This window comes from Fukomys damarensis, unplaced genomic scaffold (assembly GCF_012274545.1).
Source record: "Fukomys damarensis isolate Sample0158 unplaced genomic scaffold, DMR_v1.0_HiC HiC_scaffold_18, whole genome shotgun sequence".
Taxonomy (NCBI): domain Eukaryota; kingdom Metazoa; phylum Chordata; class Mammalia; order Rodentia; family Bathyergidae; genus Fukomys; species Fukomys damarensis.
In genome coordinates, this window is record NW_022900930.1 from 24,277,103 (window position 1) to 24,303,081 (window position 25,979).

The window sequence follows — 25,979 nt, forward strand, 5'->3', positions numbered from 1 at the left end:
TGTTGGTCATGTTTTGACAAATTTCTATATAACATTTATTAAATATTTCTCATGAGATATTATGCAAAAAGACATCTGTCTGTGTTTATAAAGGTGTATCATCATTTCACGGCTGCATGTAATTTCCTGTGGTCACTAATCCTATGGGGATTTTACAGCTCTAGGGATGATCTGTAAGCTACAGAGAAAAACAAGTCTTAAGCCAAGAGCTTGGACATTTACTCATAGATGCCTGTAGAAATGAGAGTGGGCTGCGAAGGAGTGAGAACACATGCTTGAAGCAAGATGGAGAACAAGTATCCTACAGTGCTCTATGTTGGGGTATTGAAAATTCAGAAAATGTTGAGGTGGGGTCATGTAGACTGATCCCAAGGGGAAAACCCTTCAGATTTGGAAATAATGATATTATTGTTTTCAGAAAACAATAAAAGCTGGGAATAGGAATAAACCAACTCTTGAAATGTTGGTAATGTTAGAATGGAGCTGGGATACTTGGGAGAGATTGGATATGCTGGAGACAGTGGATATAAATGAGAATAAAATACTGGGAAATTCAGGATGCAGTCGGATCCAGCACACAAGAAGCTTTCTCCTAAAAACAGCACTGGTTCTTCAAGAAAAAGGGTAAGAAGGAGAAATTTACTGAAATGAATCCTTGTGAAATACAGGACAGGAACAGTGAGGCAACTCTGTGGTTTCTATCTTGTCAGTGTGACAGAAAGTAGAAATTAGAGGCTGGCAGAGATTAGGGACTTGAAAAACCTGTGAAAGCACAACTCTAACAAATGCTTTAGTTAGTAGAAATAGAAATCAATAGTTGTACAAATCCTGATAAAATATTGTGATTTTGTAGTCTATCTAATCAGTGCATTTGAATTTGGCTGGTGGTTTTGTCAAGTATTTATACCGGCTCTGTTCTGGACTGGAGCTTGTGAAAGATGCAAAAAAGAGGAAAGAAAAGAATACAAACAATTAGAGGCAGGTGAAGGAAAAGGAGACTTTAGAAGAGTCATGGGAGAAGTATTGAATTGCAGGCAGCACTTGCCTTAAAAAACAACTAGTATATTATTCCTAAAAGTTGCAAAATAGATAAATGATGGAGTATTATTTCCATTATAAAAGGATTGTTTATGTTACAGAGAAAAGCGCAAGGTTGGTTTCCTTGGATGCCTCATTGTTTATTTAAAATACAATTTGCCTGACAAAAATTCAATTTGCAAGCTTGTTTCTGGGACACACCTATTATCCACAGTGAGGTTTACTTTCACTGTTTTGTTTATGCAGAAATTAAAGCAGGAGTGGGTAGTACATAGATTTAGGACTTAGTCGATCATCACTTTATTTGCTGGTGCTGAGGATGTGATTTTCGGTGAGCATTTAAAACTCCATTCTGTGTTCCCCTCATTCATAAAACCAAGAAAATAATCTCTGCCTATTTCAGAGATGAGGATTATTTTACCTAAGTGATGATTAATGACCTGATATCAGTAAAGCAGTCTCAGCTTCTTGCAGATAAAAAGTACGTGTCCTGAGATTTCTGTATTAGTCCATTGTTTTTTCTCCATGGGAAGCTTAGCCGATTTGCTACAATAAAACCTTGGGATACTTCCAGGGGGCATAGAATTTAAAAATGTATTTCATACTTTTCTTTTATGAATATTACCATGTAAAATTAGGCAATTATATAAATTCTTTTCTATCATGAAATTTTTTTTAAAGCCATAAAGGACAGACTTGAGAGAAATGAGCTGCAATTCCAGTGACGAACAAGGACATGTGAGAGTGAACAAGTATTTCCCTTTTCTTTTTTTCGTAAGCATTGTACCCGATAGCTTACCATTATCAGCAGTAATTACTGGTCAGTGTAAATATTCTCTTTCCCAATATAATTTTATTATTCTGTTTGTGAGACTTTTCCCTAATATTTCCAGTGAATTCTTTTTACTTTAGTACAGCAAAATCCATGTTTGTAGTCAAATTCATTTCTTTCTTTCAAAGCCACACACACACACACACACACACACACACACAACCCTTTTCAGTAAAAAAGCAAGCCATAAAAGCCTGTGATGTTAGCATTTCTTTTAAAATGTATGCCTTAGTGCATTAATATCAGTAATCCCAAATACTGTTATTCTATAATTTACTAGAGATTACTTTGCTTTAGAACATACTACTCTAGCTCTTTTGGCTTTAGGTTAATGGGCAAATAATATATGGTTTATTTTCCTTTGCAAAAAGTCTTTATAAACACACAATGACATGAAACATACACACACACACACAAGAGCAAGTAACGCTAACTGCATATTCCAAAGCAGGCTAGAATAGCTCACAACAATTCTCGAAAGGAAAAAGAAGCCACATTTTCATTGTTCCTGACAATTAAAAAAAAAATCCATAAAACAGAAAAAATATCATGTCAACCCTTATTTATTTTACAAGACTGCTATACACATGCATTTTTCTAGAAATTGCTTTGGATTTCATGGTTAAAGGAACATGTAGATATGATATAAGCTCCAATAATTTTGATGCATACATTTATTTACTAGTATCATATTAAATACAATGTTTTAGCAATAGAATGAGGCAGGGAGAGATGGTGGCCCAAGGGCTATCAGGAATGAAGTGGTGTTGTATAACTGTTCTGAGGTCAGAGGAAAATGCAAAGAACCAAGGAGGATTAAAGAGACTCCAGGAAGCCTTAGGAGACCCATAGGAAAAAGAGGGACAGAGAGAGAACTGGGGGTGGGGGCAGAGAATGAGTGCAGCAACGGGGGAGCATTATTCCATCAAGAGGACAGATTGGAACTTTCAATGTATGTAAGGATTTTATACTGATATAGACTAGGAAAATAAGACTACAAATTATTATTTTTTTTTTAAAGAGTAGAGGTCAAGGGAGCATATTACCATGTATTTAAAAAATACTTCATTAAAAATAATTCAACTAGACATTATGAAGATTTGGAATATTGAGAAGAATGCATTATGTTAAAAACAAATTTACCCGTGTTCTAGTTTTTGTATAACATTTTTCCCAAGCAGGTATAAACAATACACATTTTTATATCAGGAAAAGTATCAGTCCAGTGCATGGTTACTACTAGTAAATGGAAATAGAATATTATGTTGGGTATACAGGTGATAAATAATCAAAAATTATTTAAAAATCAGATATCTAGCATCTTCCAGCATTGTATTTACTATCATTTTGGAAAGGTAAAATGAATTTGGGTGTAAATAGGTAGCCCAAATTAAAATAAAACTATAAGACTTAGCAAGCCTAAGCAAATGGGTACAATATTAATAAAAATGATTATACATTTCCATTGCTAAGACAGAAAATGTTGATTACAAATATAGCCACTTGAGATACATAAACAATTACATACTAAGCTTTTGGTTTTAGTCATCTTGGAAAATAGTATCATTATCTTGGTAGTTAAAAGCTATTTTGAAAGTGTATCCCATAAAGTCTAGAATTCTACATGTCCTTATTCATTTGTCAGCATCATTTCCCTTAGTTCATAAGATCTTTTCCTGTGAGTGTTACCCCCTTCCTATAACATACTATCCACAGTGCTGGGCATACAACATGCAGAAGGAATTTTGGGAAAATTGGTTCCTACTCAGATGCTTCTCTTGACATTTGAGCACTCCTGAACATGGGTACTGATGCACTCTGGATGAGAATAAGTTAGCATTGATTCATGTGGGAATGACTTCCTATTTTTTTTTTTTATTAAATGACATTCATTACATTATTCTGGCATGCTAAGAGGCATAATACAAACAGTTGTATAAATCTACAGAATGACCTCTTCCAGAGTGGAAACAAAGACTGTTTCCAAATCTACTTTTTTCTCAGTTACCACTTCAACTTTACAAACCCCAATCATTAGGTAACAAAGGTGAAATTATAAGAAAGGACTATAGTTTGCCTCGGCAAATGAAAGACTCTAAGTTTATGTCTTACAACATCTTTTCTTTTTAGCACTATAAAAACAGATTAACAGAGGAAAATGTGGCAGTAGGTGCATATTTTTAAATGAAAGAAATTGTTCCCCAGAACTTTTCAATAAGAGAAAGCATGTGACCTCCTTTCTGTGAGACCCACAGTACAGTAAACAATTGAATCCATATTCAGCCAGATGCTTCCAGTGTGTAAATTACTCCCTGGGTAAATGTTAGGCACTTTTGGAGCTGCATTAACTCTTTCAGGCTTCGAGTATGCAATTTAGTAAATTACTGCTGCCTGTACTTAATGGTGCTCCAGGGACTGAAAAAGATTAATGTAGCTCCAGAAGTGCCCAAGTTACTCTCCGGGAGAGCATCTGACTCAATGGAAGTAGCTTGTGTCTAATCATTCTTTGCAAAAGAAGGTATGCTTTAAAATAAAGTTACCTTCCTCCTCAATACTCTGCGCCCCCTCCCCAAAGCCTACGTTCAAAGCATCTGATTCTCCCCCCTATTCTGACAAGATTTATTTTTGGAAAGGTTTTCTCTGACCTTTTTTCTGCAAAACATCATGGTAGCTATTAGTTCTTGTTCAACGTGGTCTTTTTGTCATTTCGGCTCAGTTGATTTCATTCTGCTTAATCGCTTCCCTGAAATTCCCTCCTCTGAAATCATCCCTTACTGTTTTTCTTATTATTGCTTTGATAGCCATCGTCTTTCTTTCATATTGTTTTCTCTTTTACTCCCACTGATATTTATTATGGACCCCAGCTTGGCTCCCTCCTGGTCTCCACACCCACAGGGCTTTATTGATCTCTCCCAGGTTTGAGGTCTTACGTGGGTGTGATCTGCTCCTCCAGGCAACCACCCACTGCCCCTTTCGTACTCCCTCAAATTCGATTCCAGGCTATGGGTTATCTGAAATTGGACTTCTCGTCACCAGTTCGGTGTGTAATGAAAACATATGGAGCCCCTCTCACAGATCAGCTCATCACGTCTCATCTTCTCCAGCCACAGGGCTTCTCATCAGAAGCTGAGAGCAAAAACTATTCTTACAATAACACTAAACTTTTACTTTCCTCCCAAAGCATGTCCTTACAGGCTCTTGTGACCTTCCCCAGTCCACTTTATTCAGTGTCACTTTGGATTATTTTTATCTACGCCTTTTTAAAACACCAACGATGTCTAACGATAAGCTCTCATTTTATCTATTTTCACAAAAACCTACCTAAGCTCAAACCCTCTCCAATTACTATCTGAATGAATGCAAGCGATTTCACATTTTCTCTTTCTTACATTTTATATAGACTTGTTTTTCTACACAATTAATTAAAAAGTGCAGTACTTATGTAATCTATTTTTGATATCTAGTCTTTCTTACCTCTGTGTTTTGGTGTTGGTATATTTGAATATGTGTGTTGATTGCATTACGTAAATTGTTAAGATTTAGAGATTACATTTGTTATGTTTTAATTATATGTATTCATTCTATAGATCCTAAAAAATAAGTCCCATAGGTCCTGTAGTCCCTCTTCCGAGCCAAGCAGTAGTTGAGGTGGGTAAAAACATTATAGGAGCATCAGAAAGTAAATATAGTGTGAGAATTAATGAAATGCATAAATGAGTTGTGGACCTAATGAAGAAGTTGGTACTAAATTGTAGAAAGACAGGGTGGATATCAGTGACAGTGAGGAGGGAATACTATATGAAAAGACCAGAGACCCCACGAGTGAAACGTGGACCCACAGAAGAAAGGGGAGAAGGCATTTCAGTGACAGAAGGGCCCAGAGGTGAAGAGGAGCATGCCATGCTTCCAAGGGAACGCTGGAACCAGGAGCATCTCTTGCACAACAAACACCCACACTTAACAGCACCCTTTTAATCTTCTTGCTCCGTGTTTCTGCAGTTCTATCCCCTGATGAGGCTAGTAGGTTTCTCTTGAGTACATTTAATTCATTAAAATAAAAACAATTTTGAGGGGGGAAAATAGACATCAGTTTTATAATTTTGCAAAAGGTAAGACTCAAAAGCAAATGTTGTCAGATACAACAGTAAAGGAAGAGATGGGCATGGTGTCCTATGCCTGTAATCCTGTGCTCAGGGGACTGAAGCAGGAAGACTTCCTCGAGTCTGGGCCAGGCTGAACTACATGAGTCCCTGTCTCAAATAAACAAAAAAACAAACAAAAAAGAGAAACAAAACAAAACATAACTCAACTAAAATAGTAAAGGAATAACCCTATCTCATTCAATGGTTTCTCCCTTCTGTTTTTGACAAACATTTTCAATGAAGTGACTAATGGATACTTTGGATTTAAAAATTAAACTCTAGGTGTATGAAAGAAAACTATGATTTTTAGGATCCCAGGACTTAATGTGAGTAAACTGATTGTGTCCACCTTTATCACTGAATAAACCTTCTGACCAGAACTGTGGTAAATGTATTAGGATGAATACACAAAACTGCCCCCGATTCACTCATTTTTAACCTCTGGCATATGGCAATTTCATGCATTTCAACTTAAATATTTTAATAAAAAGCATTTATTTATGATATTTATTTTTTAATATGTAGCTTTGTTCCACTGTTGGCCTGGGCTGTCCCTCAAGACATCTCCCTAGTGATGTAGGACCCTCGAGGAAAGTCTACAATGCTGGAGATGTGGGTGTCTGTGAGACGATCTATTATACACAACCTATTGTAGTTACGTCACCCCAAGAGGAGACCGCCGGCTGTCTCAAAGATGACTTGCCGCCTTTATCAACCATGACTCTGATTTTGGGGAACTGATATTCAGCTCCCGCCACCATTTTTAATTTGTCATCTAGTTCTTTAAGTCAAGGAAGTTGCCCCCTTTGAGGTGAAGGAAGCTTGTAAAATAAACATGGAATCTCCAGGAGAAATTGGATGAGGTGGGAATGGGGAACCGCTTCACATTTAATTCTGGTTTTGTTAGGCCGACTGTGTGAAATTGAGCAGGTGATTTGAGTTCTCTGAGCCTCAGTTTTCACAGCTTGAGTAGGGCTGAGTAAGGTGAAGGGGGCAAGAGTGCTTTACACACTGTACATTTTACAGGGAGTGGTGTTAATGCTGAGCAACATCAATTGCACAAAAACCCCACGTAAGCAACTCTGGTTCCTCCGGAATCCTTGCCTGAGCAGTCTGTCCGAGGTGCCACTGTAGACTCGGCTGAGTGGCCTGAAGAAATGCTTTCCCACTTTTCTCAGATTTCCTCTTTATATAAACTTCACTGCTTCCTTTCTAGGAACTATTTTATTTCAGCCATAATTTTTTTTCTACTTTAGAAAGACAATAAGAATTAATCAATCAATAATTGCATTGATGGGGAAAAAACTAATAAAAGTGGAACCATAACAGGACTTGAACTTAATAACTTTGAAATATAAAGGGGAGACTTTATCCATGGGAATTTACAGATATTATTTGGCCACCAGATGGCTTCCATATTTCTTCATTACTGCAATACAAACATAAGAAATACGGAGAAAAAAATCTCTATATAAGTGCTATAAATTTTGAGCTGAATTCCCTAGTCCATAGCATGATAGCCAACCAAGGAATCTTTTTATATATAAAATCAGGGTTAATTTAGTGTGTATTCTGCTTCTTCAACAAAAAAGTGGAATAGTTAAATTTAAAAAAAATTGGTCTATTTCTCCTTTTCCAGGTAACTACCTTGTAATATTTTACTTAATGAAGTTATTCACAGATTTCAATGTCTCCCAACTCCCAAATATTAAATTTTGTAACTCTTTACTCATCGTGTCACTTCTCAAAGGTCTCCTTATATTCTTTTAAGCAGAAAAAGAAAGCATAGTTCAAGCTTTCTTTTTCCATTTCTGATCCTTTATTTCATACTTTCCTATGTTACATAGTAGTGAGGTGAGATACTGCTTTTTTCCCTTTTGAAAAGAAAATTAGCCAGTAAATTCTTATTTCTTCTTTAAGTAATCCTGTGAAAGTCATTTCTTTACTTGTGACCTAGCCCTTTACATCCTGTTCTGCCATTAGCCAGTTGTGAGAAGTTGGGTCAGCCCCTGGCTCCCTCCAGTGCTGCTGGGACTAAATACCTGATGTCACATCTTAAAGAAGAAAAGTTCATTTTGGTCGTAGTTTCAGAGATTTCAGTCCACAGTTGGCTCCATGGCAGAAATGTCATGGTAGTGGTGCAGGTGGAGAAAAGCTGCTCACCTCCTGGTATCCAGGAAGCAGAGACACAGGGAAAGAGCCAGAGATGAAGGGGCCAGGGACCAGATATAGACCCTGAGGTTATACCTCCATTACCCACCCAGACACACCCAGAAATGGCTTCATCATCTTCTAGGAATTGCTCAAGCTAATCGAGTTGACAGTCAAGATTAACTATTAGAGTTCCCTTCATGTATGAAGCAACTCAAAGTGAAGATGCCACATGCCCATTCCACCACAGAATTCTTTTCATTGGTTTTATTTTCTCTTTCTGCTACTTTGAAATGATTTATTCTTTCCATGATTATTCTTCCACCTATCACCTTCTGTCATCTGGGCTTGCAGATCTTTCATAACTGCTGCATTCTCTTTTATTTCATTGTAACTTTACTTGGAATGACTTGGCCTCTTCAAAATCAACATGAAAGCCTCTGGCTCACAGTCAGTCTCCTTGACTTTCCCATTGTCCTTGATACTGACTGTTCTTATTTCAGTCCTCTTCAGTCAGGGGCTTGTGAACCCCATCCTGGTCTATTCTCTGATTACTTTCTTCACAGAAGACTTGAGGCAGATGCTCCTGATCACCCCACTCCTAGTGGTAAGTATCCATGACAAAAGAGCTAGCCCCAACTGGGGAGAGAAGCAAAGTCTTTGATCTTCTTAGTTCCCCCTTGAAAACCTACTCTTGCTTTCTTTTTCTGAATAAGAGATCTTGGTGAAGTGGGCCTTTCCCCTTCTTGGACCAATGGTCTTGGGCTTTATTATGGTTTTCTTTTTCATTGCATTCACATTTATACAACTAATCCTCTCAAAGTGTCATTTTTTGTTTAGTGAAACATCTTTAATTCAGCCTTTCAGAACTGTCTCTCTATTTTTCCAAATGATCAATTTCACTAATTAGGTTAATTAATCTATGCTAATGTTAAGGGTAGAGTCACATTCACTGCGATATGATAAAGATAGAATGGGCTTTGCATGAAGAAAATCCTAGGCTCAATTCTTATTTCTGCTACTTAGGGGCTGTGTGATGTTTAGTATATTTAGTTTACATAAATTTACTTGATTAACAGGCAAAACTATAGTATATACTGTGTACCATCTTCTGCGCAAACAACTTTAATTTTTTTAAAAATTTACTTAATTCTCACAATAATCCTGAGACACTCACTTTTGTATTTAACAGTTGAGGAAGCTGAGGAACAGAGAGAGGAAGTGTTTTGCAAAGTATTGCAGAGCTACTGAGAGCAGAATGAGGATTTGAAGCCAAGTGATCTGTCTCATTCTCCGAAGCACAATGCCGTGCTGCTTCTAAGTAACTCCTTGGTGCTCTCTCTCTCTCTCCCAACTTTCTCTTTCTGAGATTGAGCTAGCTTATCTGAACAGAGAGGGTGACATTTTCTTTGTGGTGTGTAAGAATTGAAGATGAAGCATATAAAATATGCTGCATAATGAATAGTCTATACCCAGCTGCCAATATGGTATATGGTAAATAATATCTCCCTTGTTTTACGCTTGTCCTTTTGGTAACCTTCAATTACGTTTTTGGTCATTCTTTTCTTCCTTGTTTAACTTTGGAATGTCAAAGGACTTGGTCTTTAGCTCAGTCTTTTTTATTCGTGCATAGGCTGGCAATTTCCAGATTTGTATCTTTAGCCTAGACCTGTCACCTAAACTTTGATTAAAGTCTATTTAATTGCCTAACTTGACATTGCCACTTGGTTTCTAATAAATATCTCAAACTATCTATCTAAAACCTGTTATATTCACAGTTTTCTATACCTTAGTTGACAGCAACTTCATCTGCCATAATTCAAATGTATTCCCCAAAAGTTCAGATACTGAAATCTTAATTTTCAATGTGGCAGCATTGGGAGATGGCACCTATAGGGTATTCAGGTTGCGGTGGCCTCACCCTTGTGAATGGATTAAGGCCATTCTTCATGGGATGGGTTGGTTAGTTCTCTCTGGAATGGCTTTGATATAAAAGCCAATTCATGTCCTGTTCTCCCTTGCCCTTTACTGTCATAAGATAATTCAACATAAATGCTGTTGCCAGATACTGTCACCATGCCTTTGGACTTTCCAGTCTTCAGAATCATGAGCCAATTAAACTCCCTTCAGCAGAATGACTATAATTCACTCATGTAAAGTATCAATAAATGGAGGTATCAATTTGGGAAGATAGCTGCCCAGATAAACTTTTCTTTATAAATTACCAAGTCTGTGATATTCTTGTATAGCAATGGAAAATGGATGAAGACACTGTCTTTTCAATTGCTTAGTGCAACACCATTCAATTCATCCTGTTATAGGTAGAATTGCGTCCTCTGAAGATGTGTTTAAGTCCTAACCCCTATTACCTGTTATCTGGAAATTGTGGCTTTTCAGATTATCAAATGAAAATGAATACAACAGAGCGAGCCCTAATCTAATATAACTGATATATATATATATTATATATATATATTTTTTTTTTTGACAGAGAAATTTAGACAGAAGCAGACATGCTCAGAAGTATGTCCATGCGAAGATATTGGAGATGGTCATTCATTAGCCAAGAAATACTTGACGCTTCCAGCTCAGATGGAACCATTTCTCCTAGCACCATGATTTCAGACTGTGTTGGACTCTTTTATGGGTGCCTCAAGATACTTGTACATCCTCTGCTTCTCTTTTTGTCTTATATTCCGTATTTCAGATGTGTTGATTCTCCCTTCCATGTATATCTATAATTGGATTCTTCGTGTCCCCTCTGCTACCACTGTGCACTGTGCCCCCCATCACTCCTTACTTGGGTCTTTGCAGTGGTCTCCTAGTCTACTTGATTTTACTTTGGTTTCCTTACTACCTACTTTGAACACATGTTCAGGGGATATTCTTAAAACAGAAGATGATACCACTTCTGCCATAAACTGCCTAGTGTACTGGTAATAAATTCATTTCACTCAGAAAGAAATGCAAAAACCTTTACAGTTGCAAAAGGCCCTATTTTTAGGCTCCTCAAGGCCTTGTTTGTCTGACTTATTGCCTCTCTCTCTTGCTAGCCACATTTGCTTGTTGTTGCTACCTACATTTCCTAGGCACTCTCCTGCCTCCTGGCCTTCAAGCTACCCTGGCTTCATAGCTCCCACTTTGGCAATGACTAAGCAAGATTCTAGAGCCTGGCCATGTCTTCTGCATGCAGGACTCCTCTACTGAGTAGGTTTTGCTTAGGAGCTCCTTAATGGTTCCGTCTTTCTGAGAGCTGTAGTAGTTTAAGCTCTTGCTACCTACTCCTGCTGGGCTCCCCTTTACGCTTCATGGACCTTCTCCCATTTGTGGTTGTTGTTTCCTCTTCCCAGAATGGTTTACTTCCAGTTACCTCCCACATGACTCCATCTGTTCCTATAAATTCTTTGCTTAAATCATGGTCCTAATGAGACCCACCCTGATTTCCATTTAAACATCACGCTCCTCCATCCATCTTCTCTACGCTGGTCCTTTTGCTCAGGGTACTCTTTCTACTTATCACTCCCTAAGTCGTTTTAATTTACTTGTTTAGCATGATTACTGCTTGTTTTTATGCCTCCACTTTAGAATGTTGGAATCTTCATCTTTTGTTTACAGATGTATTCCAAGTAGCTAGACCAGTGTTAGCAAATTAAAAACATTTAAAAACCAATTACTTTCAGTTATTTGCACATTTGTTTAGACCTCTATCATATGCATTATAAGAGGAGGGATCTGAAAATCATTTTTCAGCGATGTCATATTTTATTTATTTATTTATTTATTTTTGGTTTTTTGAGACAGGGTCTCACCATGCAGTGAGACTGACCTAGAACTCACTATGTAGGGCTGTTCTCGAACTCACAGCAATCCTCCTACCTCAGCCTCCCAAATGCTGGGATTACAGGTGTGTGCCACCACACCCGGCCAGTCGATGTCCTATTTTAAATTTTGATATTGTACCATTGATATCAGTGTTACAACAGCCTTAGTTGTCTTTTTTATACTCCACTTATAGCTCTTGGTACCAGTTTTGCCCATAAAGTGTTAAGTCACTTTGTCCATGAATGGATTAGATTCATGCTTTAAAGTGTACCCAATACACTTTCTCTGCAGTTAGAGATCTTTTTAGCAAAACCAAAATCTCTTCCTTGTAGAAAACAAGTGCTCAGCAGATATCATTATTGTATAATGTGTAATGAAGTCCTATTCCTAATCTGCAAACTCAGATGAACGTTAATATTTCCTTATTTTTTATACATGAGCTTAATTCATAGTCCAACATTCTGTATTCCTGGAGTCTTAGAATTCAATCTCAGTCAAGGCTGTTTTAAGGTCCTGAGTCATACAATACGCTGAGGTTCTGGAGAGGGCCCTAAAGTCATTGGTCACCAGTCTAAGCTATTGCCCAGGCTACCTAGCCTCTGTAGGTCTCTGTTCTCTGTGATGGGAAATTTGAACATTTTTAGGAGACTAGAGTTCATTCCTTGGAGTTTAGCTTCACTAAAATGTCATCCAATCATCTTCTCTAAGATCTTTCTGAAGAACACAAGCTAAAATTTCAATGTTAACATTTTAATAGATTATTCTGCTTCTAATGGTGGAATAATGAATTTGAATTCTTTATTATAGAGAGATAATAAGCCATTTTCCTTTTCTGATCAGTCTCTGCAAAGAACTTTTCCATACATTTTATTTTCATTTCCTCTGTACCATGGAGAGAAAAAAAATACTGATGCCTATTCACTAATTAATCTTTCTGAATGAAACCATGAGTCATACACCAAAATGGCAGGAGAGAGGTTGCTGCTATCACCATAGTCAAGCTAACCCAATTAGATTAAATGGACATGCTTCTCAGCAATTTTATCAGTTCTCCTGCTACTGCAATTTGGCTTTTTAAGAAACAGAGGGCAGGGTTATGTTAAGTTAGTATACACCAGCTTTCTTCCTTGGTTATGAATTACCATGCCATGATATTTTCCAAATTTGGCTGCCCTGTGATTTTGGATGAGGATGATATTTTACATTTTGTCTTGCTCTTTCTCCTTCGTTTTTTCTTCCTCCCTTCTTTGGTTGTTTATTTTTAAATAACATTTTTTTGAGGAACTGCCACATGCCAGGCTCCATACTAGGAACAGTGGATAAAAACACAAACAGGACAGACTTAATCCCTGTCTAGATAATATTTGTTCTTTTTAAAATTCAATTAATGAATGCTCATTTTGTGACAACCTTCATTATTCTTGAATATCATTTCAAAATTATCAGTTATGGAAATGTAGCATTAAAAATATCTTTAAAAACCTCTCCACTTTCTTGGTATGTATTGTAGGATGCACTTATTTGTAGCTCACAAAAATAATGTTGGTTTTTACTTATTTTAAAATTTGCAAATACATGCTATAAGGGAAACCCAGCATTATTCCTGCCATCAAAAACACAGTGGCAAACCATGGTTTGAGCTGCCAGTAGCAGGCAAGGTAGAGGGAGGTGGAGAATAAACCCAAGTGGGGAGGAGATAAAGGAGAGTCCACAGGCTTCTGTAACCCTGATTAAGTGGGCCCCTGAAATAACTTTAAAATGTTGACTTAAAAAGACATATCATACGATCACTTAAAGGATGTGGTTATGAATCACTGATGGTGGAAAAATTCTCAGGGAGAGTTCTAAAAACTGCTTGATGTTAAGCAGATGCATTCTCTTTCATACTGAACCACAGGAAGTGGAAGTTTTAAGATGATAGACAAAAGAGTATTTTTTTCCCCTTTTATCTTGATAGTTGGGATAAAGTTTCTATCAGACAAATCTAAGGTCACTAATGGTGAAAATAAGCATGGGTAGTTTTAAAAGCTTAATTATACCACAGCATAGTTGCTTAACAACAAACAGCTCAATATGACTTTGCTGTGGATATTGACAGTGAATTCTTATTATAATTGTCATACAACTATTGGAAATTTTATATATAACATTTATTTTTCAATAAAAGTCAGAATTTGTGCCTAGAAGATTACTATTTAGCTTTTATCACAAATATTTGAGATGAAAGTTTTGTCTGAAAGATATCAAGCATAGTTCAGAGGTTTGTATCCTTCAACTATGTTAAATGGAGCAAATAGAGAGCTTTGAAAGTTATTTCATAATTAAAATCAATCACAAAGAAACTCAGTTCTATATATTTCTCTAAACCTTGTTTACTTTAATCTTGTTTAATTTATCTTTAATTTAAATCAGGGAACAAATTAGCAAATTAAGTACTGAGTTTCTTAATTGTTTCTTGTCAGGTGGTAGCCAAACTTGCAAAATGTTTACCCACCTGGGTGAGATTTCTGCAAAGTGAGAAATAGACCTTCTACTTTATTATAATTATGGAAATAGTAGAACCTTATTTGCTTTGGTGCTTATCAATTTATTATGTATTTTAACACCATGAATTTCAACCTTTTTGTTGTAAAACAATGGTGGATTTAATTTAGAAAATGTCATTTATTTTCACATACATAAGAATCCTGAACTCATATGTATTCATGTGCATTCTATCATCTCTTCTTATCTGAGATGACAAGTACTATAGTTAACTGTTTATGTTATAAGTTGGTGATATATGTTGTATATGAGAATGCCATATACCACACACACTACAATGGTAAACATGTTGAAAAAGACTGGTGAAACATATACAACCATGTTTTATGATCAGTATATATCAATATTCGAATTTTAAAGATGAAGGCCCTGAAACTCAGAAACACTAAATAATTTGATTGGTATATGATAGGAAAAGGAATTAAAACAGAATATCCTACTTAGCTAACTCTAAAATCTTTAAGAGATTCAAAGATTTTTTCCCTAGAATTATTATAAAGCATGAGCGACTTTAGTAATTCTAATCAAGAGCAATTTTCCAAGTGATTATCAATAAACATCAATTTTAGCCAACATTTATAATATGTTTAGCAATGGAACAATATGCTTAATCAGATTTTCTGAATCCTGTAAATGTTTATTCTCTGTAAAAAATGTATAACCTAATGCAAGTTTTAAGAAGATATATATGTATGCATGTATATATGTATATATATGTGGGGGAGGTGACTTTAATGTTTCCAATTTTTAGAAATTGTGCTTAGAACACTTAGTATAAGATCTGCCTTATTGAAAAAAATTTAGGTGTGTAATATAATATTGTTAACTAACTGCAGCTACAATGTTGTATGACAGACCTATAGAACTATCCTGTGCAATTAAAACTTTATAATTTAATTAGAAAAATATTTTAAAGTAGTAGCAATGATTATGTGTGGATGGTGTGGTTACTAGCCATTGTTTTTTTCATGAAAATTGTCTTCTGTTTTCTCTGTAGCTTTTGTTGGGTTATTTGCTCTATTGATGTTCTTATTCATTATTGAGCTTTTTGTTTCATGATTTAAGATGAAAGTACTTGAAATATACCAAAATGAAACGAGAATTATTTCTTTGTGTCTTGTCTTCCATAGAGCAGCCATCATGGATTAAGAGGTTCCTAAGGCAAAGTCTACTCTATGCCTCAAGGGCAGGTGACCTCACTTGGAAATAACCAATGACAAATGACTATTTGAAATGTAGATATCCTACCTTAAGGCTCAATCAGTTATGTCTAGATAGGGTCTACTGGAGATGGCAAAGACTGGAACTCACCAGTCACATTCTAAATAGGTTTTGTCAGCACAAAGCTTAAGACAGCTTTGTTCCAAGAGAAGCCACCATGAGATGTGAAAAGAGGCTCCTGTCCAGACAAAGACATATCTCAAGCAAGTGAAGAGGTTGGATGTCTTCCACCCACTTTTGCAAGGATCCAGATTGAGAGATAGAGGATTTCAGGGCAGTGCACCAACATGGAGTAAGCCTCAAACCAATGGACTGGAGCTTCAGAGAAGAAGAGCAGTCCTTGTGAACAAGCAGGGGGATGAAGACAGTCCTGACCCATGAAAGGATGAGTTTGGGCCCCACAACAAAATGGGCCCTGGGTTATCTCAAGTGAGGGTCATGAACAGGACAGACTGGCAGCCAAAAGAGGCCTGATTCTAGAACTGAGCCTGGAGGTGGGACTGAGGAGGCCCAGGCCTATCATCAAGGTTGGAATTTGTGCTCGATCATAGGCTGATGTTTGAGAGGTTTAAATGGGTGTTTTTAGTCATCCTAGAAGTTACCAGCAGTGCAAAGTGATGGAGAAGTCAAGCGCAGTACTGTGTCCCATGAAAAGCAAGCATGGAAAAGGCAGGAGAGCCTGTTGAAAGAGTGTATTTGCTTCACGAGGAAAAGAAACTTAATGAATTTTAAGCTTGTTTTAGGAATTTGACATTTTCTAAAATTAACTGTAGTAATTAACATGCATGGAGTTATTATCTTCTACACTGTAGGCCCTGTTTCAGGTGCACTGTGTGTTGTTTAATAATCCTGAAGAGTAAATGATACAACCTCAAATTTATGAAGAGAAATGCAGGCTTAGGGAAGTGGGTGAGGACACATGGCAGGCAGGTGGGTGGCTGTGCCCATAACTCTACCCATTCTCCTTGTTTCAAAGCCTGGCCCTCTGTCTCACCAGGAGATTGCAAAACTGAGAAAGAATGCAGTATTCACTGGCCTCGAAAACACCTTGTAATTTGCAGTTTCTGGAAAAAAATGAGGTGGACAAGCTGAGAGAGGAAGAAAGCCTTTCATAAGAGTCTCTACTAAAATAACTGCATTAAAATATTTTTAGAAAGGTTTGTGTGGCAAGGAGGGGAAACGAGATAAAAAGAAAGAAAAGGGAGAGGAGGAAGAGAGAGGCAGAGGCAGGTTGGGGTGCAATTCAGTCTTCACGTGGCATAGAGGAGGGGCCAGAGAAATGCCATCTGTGTTCCTCAAACACTCTTAAAGCATGGCACAGGAGGGACAAATAAGAGCCTTCATCACTCAAGTAAAGATAATGTTTTTGCTACTTTTATGTGCAGCGGCCCTATTGAGGTGGGAGTCAATTTACCAGCTATTGTGAGCAGGGTCTTGTACATTTGAAAGATAGACTTTTTTTTTTTCTCTGTGAGATCAGGTTGATGTTAGTCTGCAATGTCTTCATATTATATTTGAAAACAAGTATTTATTTCATCCTCTGAGCCTTCACTAATGCTTTGCTAGAACCCTTACATGTGCCCTCGGGCCATCTGGGAGATAAGCTCATTTCAGTTCCCATTTAATTCTCCTGGATCGGCTTTATTTGGGGAAGATAGAAGACACCAACTGAAGTTTTGAATGGATTTTTTCAGCTTTCTGACTGCTTGACTTTTATATAAAGTGAGAAATAGGCTCAACACTAGCTGTAGCCTTCTAAGATAATCTAATAGAGAAAATCTGTGGAGAGCTTGGAGAACAACTTTGTAATATTAAGTGAAGAAAAGTACTCCACCATATGGCCCTGCACCAAATAGGTGAAGACAGTCTCATGACAGGACATGATATTTTTCATCACTGCCATCCCAAATAGAATGACACAGAGACCCTTTTGATATCTGCTGAAGAAATTCGGTGTGTAACTAACTCTGCTCAGCACCTTGCCTTAACCTTCTGAGGTTTGTGTGCTGTGTTGCCTCTGGGGTTTGGAGCTTCATTTATGTCAGATATAATTGTAACCTTTCTTGCTGGCTACGAAAGAGTGGCACAGCTGCTGGTGTAGTGTCAAATGGATATGCAGGCATTTTCATAAATTGATAAAAAAATGGATAGCTTTACAAAATCACAATTTTGTCAATCTGGATAGAGTGATGGGCTTAGATAGTAATCATCCAAAGATACTAAGACTTTGAGACAAAATACAGGGATCTTTAGAATGGATCGCTCAGACAGATGTCACCTGAACCCATTCCAAGTGAGACAGCTCGTGAGCTGCAACAGAGAATGCGAAGTTCCACTGAGGTCTTTCTTGCCCTCCTTTAAGAGAAATTTCGTATCTCATCAACAAATAATTTTCACCAAAAAGAGATGGTTATAGATTATGAGACATAGTAGAAAAAAAGTGCAATGTGAGACATTTGTTTCTAACTTCGTCTCTAACTTTAACTGTAAAATGACATTTTTGCGATAATTAGAGAAATTTTAATACAGACTGAATGTCAGTTGCTATTAGGTACTTATTTTGTTAAAGGTGATAAGGGAATGGTGGTATTATATAATCAAGCCAACAAAGAAGATAATAAGTAAATGTCCTTATCAATGAGCGGTCTATTGGTAAGTGAGATCATTATCTTTAAAATAATTCACTGGTTAATAAATAATGTGGAGGGAATAAATGAGACAAGATTGGCAAACACAGCTTTACCTTATAATGAAAATGTTCATAATAAAACATGAGGAGTTTTTTTTTTAAGTACCCACTGTTTAAAATGTCCTCTGTCTTCTTATCAAGGGGGACAAACAGAAAGATCAAGAATGAAATGCGGAAGCCTTCTACTGATTGCTTATTTTATTAAGAAAAAAAAGGTAAATTTTCACTCCTCTCACAGTATGCACTCATTGTGACATGATGAGTTTATGTTCATATTTTCATAGTTAAATATTACAATTATAAACCCATATCAGGAAATATTTAAACAGAAAATCCGATTCTTAAGTTTATAAATTTAAGTTTTAGATTCTGACTGTCACCTGAAACCCACTGTTCCTGTTTCACTGGCTTACAGACTTTAGATATTCAAGAAAAAGCCTGAAGGACCTTTATACAGATATCATATTGAATTTTTTCATCCAAGGAGCCTTGCTTTCCAACTAAGAGGTGCCTCAAACTCAACAAATCGATGCATATCTTATTCTACACCCTCTTCCTCTTTCCATTATAATTTCCATGTTTGTTTTCCAAATGTTTGTCACTGTGTTTATGTTTACTCTCCCACCTGTGGCAAATTCACATTCTATAGCTCAGTTCCTGCTGGTACTTATCACGTGTTGACAATGTTGAGCAGTGTGTGCAGTATGCAAAGAACATCCTATAGATGAGATGAAGAAAATAACCCCATCAACATAGCCACAATTTGGTATCACAATGACCACTTTTTTAAGCTATGTTGAAGAACTTAGAGTGTTGTGGGGGTGAAGGAGGAAGACCAGAACTGAGGAGGGATGGCAGAGTTGGGGGGAAGCAGTGCTACCATACTAGACACATGAATGACAAAAGAAAAGAACACAGCAAGAACCTTCTTTAAACGGAATGTGTATGAGAAAGCTCATTCAAGCTAGTCATCTGACACACACAAACAGAAGTAGCAGCCACTAGACAGATATAGCAGCTTACTGAAGATTGAAGCTCTGAAAGCTTTGTAAAATTATCCCTCATCTTTCTGACACCCTAAGTCCACCTCTCATTTTGTTGGTGGATCAGCCATTTGAGGAGACACTGCGTCTACGTGCAAGTGGAGCGAATGCCTCTGTGGCCACCACCTAAGGGGAGAGATACTTGTAGTTTCTGAAACCATCTGGTCAAAGGTCTTAATCGGTCTATTTTTTCCAGGGTACATGTCATGCCTTTTAATCCCTAGAGGCCTTTTAGGAGAGACCTCAAAAAATCAAAAGGTCACTGCTTTAGTCTGAATCAATTCAATAGAAAATTTCTGGAGAGGTCAGCTTTTCTCCAGTTTTCTTGGATTTAATGTCTTTTTCTTACACTGAGTATAAAACACCCATAAACCATAACAGAAGAGAGAGTGGGCACTTAGCCTCGACCTGTGTCTTTTATGGGTCACCTCCCAAGTGTTAAGTCCCCAAAATTAATTACTGAGTACACACAGAACTCTTTATTAATTCCTTGTGAATACCTAAAACGATCATTTTTTTCTTTCCACCTCCTTATGCAACCGGCTTCCATTAAGTTTTAATTATCTCTTTTCATCAAGCCTTTCATCTTTGTGTTCTATCCACTGCTCGGGGCCTTTGAAGATGGAGACTTGGGTTTAAAATGTACAGTTCACTGAAGGACTTAACTTTTGGCCATACAAATTCGGAGCTTGTTGACTGAACCTATGAGCCAGCATACTCCATACACACAAAAATTCCAATTCCATCTGAATGCAAGTCCTTATATTTTCTTAGGGAATCGGGGCCAAATGAGGGCAGTATTTATACTCCCACTAAAATGGAAACTGAATGATGAGCTCAAAGTTTAAAAACAGCTTTCCTTGTTCTTCTGGGTCAATTCAGTTTTGAAATTTAACAACAACAACAAAAAATTGTCACGTGCCAGTGCTCACCCTAAAGACTTATACAACAGTAAAAGAGAGAGAAAGAATGATAGAGAGATTAGGACACAAAATTAGGCAATTAATATATCTTTATATTCAAGTAGTCATTGATTTACTCCAATATATTACACGTCTTACTAAAATACAGCATTATTTTGAATTTTATTTGTTTATAGCCACTGAAGGATTGAGCTCTCCATCCGTTTCAGACGGCTCTTGTACAAGCGCTGTGGCCAAATCTAATTATTTCTCTTGCTACAGTGGTAATATGCTGTATCTTCAGAAGAAATCAATTCTAAAATGTATTCAAAGAAACCAGCTCACAAACCATGTCAAAGTATTCAGTAAGATAAACTTTGCTGTCTGGAAAGTCTTAAGATATATTAAGAATCAAGGGTTGAATTAAAAGGGCAGAACTGCTCTCATTTGAGAAGCTGTAGCAATTCAGTATCAAAGAAAATCCTCCCTCAGTGAATAGATGCAGATTCATTTAAAAATTTTTTATGTATCATTTACTTAATTTTATTTCATTTCCTCTAGTCTATGTGTTGATAAGGAAATTGGTATTTGAGTACTGGCATTTGAATTTGGAGATGCTAAAAACCTGGCAAGAACAAAGTGTCTCTTATTTTAAGTCTGATTTGAGTGTCTTATACACAGTTAGCTGTCACTGTAAGCTTTACTTTGGAGGCAGAGAATAAGCAGCTAATATGTGGATTTTTTAAGGTGATCATGCTGCCCTATGACTTATAGTGGTTTGCTTTATCACAAGCAAGATAATAAAATGAGCTTGTAAGCCACACAGCTGGATATTGTTTGGCATCTACACAACCTATTTCATCCAAACCAAATTCCTTTCCTTAATCCATTCAGCTGGGTAGGGAACTTGCCTGGAATGATATCCACTGCAAGTAACAAATACAGCAGTACCCAAACAGCTACTACTCACAGGTTAACGCCCATTGTACTTGATCGCATGAAAGATATGACAGGTGCTGAGGCACAATAGAAAAAAGCAGAGAGATCAGGTCCGCTTCCCCATTTTATCACTATTTTACTCAACTATTTGCTGCTAATAAAATTCTGGAATTTGGAATCTGGCTGACATTTTCAAACTTCATTTATATGATCAAAATGATTTGAATGCATTGAAATTAGAGTGAGAGGCAATTAGAATAACTTAAAATACAGTATGAGTATTTTTTATTTATGTCTTGGTAATGTATAATTTATGTTACAGATATACACATAAATTGGAGTACTACCTAACATAGTTTACTTGCTTCTGGTTTTTTTCTAAGTGATAATATGTTTCTGATGGTAAAAATCATAATCCAATTCTAATTCTGTCCATGTCTGTAAATTAACTGTTGACCAGTGTCCTCCTTCCCTCCTCCCTCCCTCCTTCCCTCCCTCCGCTTTTCCCTGTGTCTCTTTCTTTCTTTTCTTCTTTCCTCTCTTGAACGCATTCTGGGTTTCAGTGTGAAATTTCCCTTACATGGGGTAAGGATTATGGCTTAAACCTTACATTTTATTCTTCCAAGAGCAATACTAGTAGGTCATCATTAAAAGAGAGGCCAGGGAAACAGGAGAGGTAGGGGAAAGGGAAGCAGGGAATGAAATTAACATGAGAGAAATGGAAAACAATGGAAACAAAGTCTTTGTAGGTTGGGAGGGAGGGAGGGGTTGAATGGAGGGGAGGGCAATGGGGAAAAATAAGAACCAGGATTGGATACGTGAAGGTACAAGTGTCCAACAATGAGTGTTGTCACATTGCACACATTATATTATATACATTAAATGTACTAATGGAATTAATTTTGAATAGTACAGTAAAATGAAGCAGTAGTAGGCCTGTAAGAGATAAATAAGACTTTTATACTTTTAAGGTAATTGTCTGAAATTTGCACAAAGCAATATTCTGAAATAGCCCCCAAAATAGATTTTCTAGAAAACCCGGAACACAAAGTACTTTTTCTGCTTGGGTACTTGAAAAATATTCTGAAAATATATTTGGGCTCAGGATGTAGTTCAGTGGTAGAGTATGAACCTGCATGATGGATCTATCATCTATCTATCTATTTATCATCGATCTATCTACCTCTCTATCGTATTGTTAGATATAGATATCTCCATTCTTTTTCTGCAGCCATGCTTTTGAGTTCACTCATCCAAGGTCACTTCAAATAACAAAATAATAAAATGCACCCATGTGAAATAACTGAAACTAGCTATGTATTATCACCAGCACCTGGCTTACATACATGATACTTTCCCTTTTTACTTTCTTTCTCTCAGTGCCAGCACAGAAGTGAAGACACAAGTTGATAGCAAGCATCAGGCAGTTGTAAGCAATGTGCACAGTGGTTCCAATTATTTGAAGGTAGGATGTGCCTATGGATAATTGCTTACACATTTACTTATTCCTAATTTGGGTCTCACTATTCCGAAGTAGCTTCATCATGCCCTCTCTGAGCAGACCCTTTTGTACCCCTGGGCTAGATCAGACATTCAAAGTCATCTATTTACTAGTGTGTTGTTACCATTAGCAGTCTGCAATGGCTGTCACAGAGCTGTGTGATCAGCAGGTGGTATTCTGCATGGCCAGGGTTGCTAGAGAGATAACACAAAAATAATCTTCTGGGAGAAATAAAAGAAAATATGTAATGAAATCGCCACTCTAAAAAAAATATGTGTTCAAGTAAGCTTAAAAGCACATTTATTATACTTTGTTCTAAAAAAGTATATATAATCATTTTTATGAGCAGTTGATGACTTGAAACCAAGGGTGTCTGTTAAAGTTAGAGTCTACGCAAAATTATAGATGTTGGGAGATTTCTCTATTGTTCCACCAGAGACTATCAACCCTTTTTATTTAAAGGCCAGTATTTCCCCCGGCAAATTGAGTTTCCATGCTCAGTTGATTCAGAGCCTATTTCAAGCAAAGGCTGCCAACTATGTCAAAATGTATACTGATTTTGTGATATACATAGTTTTCCAAAGGACGAACTGAGATCACCAGTCTCAATCCATTTGTGACTTGACTTAGATTTAAAGTTGCCCTCCAGAAATAGCTGCCTGGTAGATAAGTGTACTGGAATATTTTTCATTGAGATAGGTTTCCCCTTATCCTTCAGATTTCTGATCACAAGTCACTAAAATTATTATGAAAAATTGGAAAAAAATAAGTCCTATTGTTGAGAGACTTCATTACATTAGTATAAGGCAAAACCGCCTACTTATAATCAACAGTACCATTTTGAGTAATTTGTTTTTGACATTTTCTAAAAGAATAGCTCTGCTTACAACATTAATGCTAAATAGATGGAAAGAGTATGAAGTGTAAGAATACAGTATACACAAATTGCATTTTAATTTCTATTTTTCTTTAAAAAGATGTCAAAGATAAATTTAAATGCGGTTTAAATACACACTTTGCTTCAAATGTTTAGGAAATGATGCCTAACACAGAGAAAAAGAAAGCCATTAATTTTCCATTTGCATAACTTGGCCTTGAACTTTATTTGACATTTCTCATTTGCTTTTGCAATATGAAATCCAAATTCCCAACTTAAAGCTTGAAGTCCTGAGACTTTTACTCCTCACTTTTAGGGTATAGGCATATATTTTTAAAGTCTGTTTTTTATTGACAATTTAAGCACATATTTAAGTAGCATATGATTTGTATCGATGACTGATTCAAATTCCATGTATCTGTGCTTCTGAAGGGTTTTAGAAAATTCTAATTGAAGTATTTAACATGAAAATATGTTACAAAAAATGTAATCATTGTAAATCTGATTTTTTTTCAATCTTTTGTGGGTATGTAAGTTCTTCTTCTACCTTACATAAAAAGAGGGAAAAAGTGAAAAGATATAGCATAGGAAGCTGATGTGCATGTAATGTTCCAACAAAGCTCTCATGGAACTCTGGGCTTATCAAATGCACTAATTGAATATTTCTTTCTGGTACTGAGGGCCTTTATAGTGAGCTACATCTGTAGGCCATTTTTTTTATTACTCAGATATTTATTTAAACTATGATGTTTGTATTTATTTTTTTTTATTTTGAGATAATGTTTCACTAAATTGCTCTGGCTGGGGTTCATTAACTTTTTTCCCTTTCTTTCTTTCTTTCTTTCTTTCTTTCCTTCCTTCCTTCCTTCCTTCCTTCCTTCCTTCCTTCCTTCCTTCATGTCGCTATATAGCCCAGGCTGGCCTTGAATTTACGGAGATCCTTCTGCCTCAGCCTCCCAGGTGCACCACCATGCTGGACCTATAATTAATTGAATTTAAACTGAAGCATATAATGATAAGCTAACCCTGTCCTTCCTGCTCCCTCACTCCTTCCTTTTCCCCTTCCTTCCTTCTTTAGACACTGTGAGCAGCTTTTGTTAAAGAGGGACGCTTTCCGATGATGGAGCTAGTTATCAAAAAAGAGGCTATTCCAAGCTGCAGCAAACCAGTCATTCAACGAGAGGGAGGATGGGCAATCGCAGGTAGTCATGGATTCCTGTAATTAGAAGGTGTGGTAAGAGCTGAGAAAAACTCACTAGGCATCAATGTGGAGAGAGAGTTGAGGAAAGACTTTTGTTTTTTAGGAAGTGACACCTGAATTTCAAGTGTTACCACCAAAAAAGAATAATAAACAATGGTAGTTTTGTTTGTTTTGTGGTACTAGAGATTAAACCCAAAGCTTTGTACTGAGCTACATCCCCAGCGTTTTTTGTACTTTTTAATTTTGAGATCTTGCTGAGTTGCTAAATTGCTCAGGCTGGGCTTAAACTTGTGGTCTTCCTGGCTCAGCCTCCCGGAGAGGGCTGGGATTACTTGCATATACCACGACACCTGCCTAACAAGTTTTTCCTTTTCTTTTTTTGAGATACAATATATGTAGGATCCTACACTTGGTTCTGAAGTTAAAACTGATAACAACAACAATAATAATGGATACCAAATAAAAATAGCCAAAGCTCTCTGAGTCTTACCCTCGAGGATCTTTATGGTTATACATGTGTAAAATTTAATTAATTAATCATTAAAACATTATGTACGCACAGATTCTTGGAACACTTTCGTACATACTCTTCCACTTAAGCATACGTTAACCTAGTGTTCTAAATAGGCAACCTGCTTATTTAATAAATGTTACTGACTTTTTCTAGTCTCTGTTATCACATCTACCCTACTAGATTTTGGGAATGTGATATTGAAGGGAGCTCATCTCTGGCTTCTATCACATAGATGATAGTAGTGGTACACAAGGAGTGAATGTCACATGTAGTAACTTTGCTCATGGGGGTGAATTCAGGGGAGCACATTACTGGCTTGAGGTTGGGGAGATGTCCTGCTGGTCAGTCTCCAGCATTATTCCACACGGGCAGAAAATGAAGACCATGTAATAGATGATCTCCCCATCGTCAAACACTTCGAGAAGTTTACAAAATTATTTAAAAGCCATATCGGAGGTTGGAGGGCAAAATGGATTATTTACTCAGATCATTAATTGATTATTGATATAGTTACTCTAGTCTTAATTTAGAATGATAGTTGCATTCAACAACTTAAACAGTTT

At 36.8% G+C, this 25,979-nt stretch overlaps 1 long non-coding RNA gene across 1 annotated transcript; it reads left to right on the forward strand.

Moving 5' to 3' along the window:
* The first annotated feature begins 483 nt into the window (after window positions 1–483).
* On the forward strand, window positions 484–25,046 carry LOC117286752. Its single transcript, XR_004517874.1, has 4 exons — window positions 484–624; window positions 18,581–18,654; window positions 22,704–22,788; window positions 24,613–25,046. It is a non-coding gene; the product is annotated as an uncharacterized LOC117286752 (long non-coding RNA).
* The last annotated feature ends 933 nt before the right edge of the window (window positions 25,047–25,979 follow it).